Source organism: Orycteropus afer, unplaced genomic scaffold (assembly GCF_000298275.1).
Source record: "Orycteropus afer afer isolate SDZICR_OR568_19922 unplaced genomic scaffold, OryAfe1.0 scaffold00964, whole genome shotgun sequence".
NCBI lineage: Eukaryota > Metazoa > Chordata > Mammalia > Tubulidentata > Orycteropodidae > Orycteropus > Orycteropus afer.
The window spans coordinates 372,742-373,981 of NW_006922551.1; positions in this window are offsets into that span (position 1 = coordinate 372,742).

Here is a 1,240-nt window from a genome sequence, read left to right on the forward strand (position 1 = left end):
CTTTTGTTCTTTATCATTCTATTGGTTATAGGTACATTGATAGGTACACACATACAAACACACTTAAATATTTCAGTGTGTATTTTCCGAGAAGGACACTTTATTTCATAAACATAGTATCAAAGCCAAAATCAGGAAATTCATCATTGAAATGATGATGCTATAACCTAAACCATGGTCCATATGCAGAATTAGACAGTTGTCCCAATTAGGACTTTTCTGGCTACATTTTATTTTGTCCAGAATCCAATCCAGGATCACACCGTCTATTTAATTTTCATGTCTTTTGGATTCTTTTCATCTGTGACAGTTCCTCAGCCATTCCTCTTTCTTGATGTTGGTATTTTTGAAGAACCCAGATATCTCCTATTAAGAATGTCCCTCACGTGGATTCCATCAATATTTCATCATGATGAGATTCAGGTTATTTTCGTTTGCTCATTTTGTTCATTTGTTTTGTTTGTTTTTGTTTTGAGTATCACAGAACAATGTGACCTTTCTCTATAACTCATATAGGAATCATAGTATGCCTCTGCTTGCTAGTGTTAATGACAGTAATTTTGAGCACTTGCTTAATGGAATGTCGTACAGAATTTTCATTGTAAAATTCTGGTTTTTTAACTTTAATTCATAAGCAATATGTGAAAATATGGAAATATAAATTTACCTGTGTAAAAAACTTCTCATCATCCTATTACTCCATTATTCCTTCTAAGTTTATCATGCATTTCGACATTATATTTTAAGGAATTTTTTGCTTCACCTTTTCTGCACGTGTTGCTTTATTCATATCTCAATGGACATAAGGAATCTGACTTTATTCCACGGGCTATAATGCATTGCCATCATTATCTCTATTGATACTCAAGCTAAAACAAATGTGGCTGGAAGAAGCCACTTCAAACTAGATGTTGGATCATTTTCACATGTCCTAATCATGCAATGACCATTTTATTACTTTCTCACCCAACATTCTACTCCTGACTTATTTTATATTTTTCATTTCATGCAAAAAGTAAATTATGATTCTACTTAAGAATGCTTTGAGCTTTCAGATCACTTTAAGGAGAATTAACAATTTTGAGATTTCCAATCCACCGTGGAAGTATAGCTACTTCTTTAGTTCTTTATAATTTCTATCTTTGAAATTTTATAATTTTCAATATCTAGCAATTGTAAATATGTTATTTTATTGGACACACAATATTGTATATCCAGAAAAGTATGACAATGCCCAAGA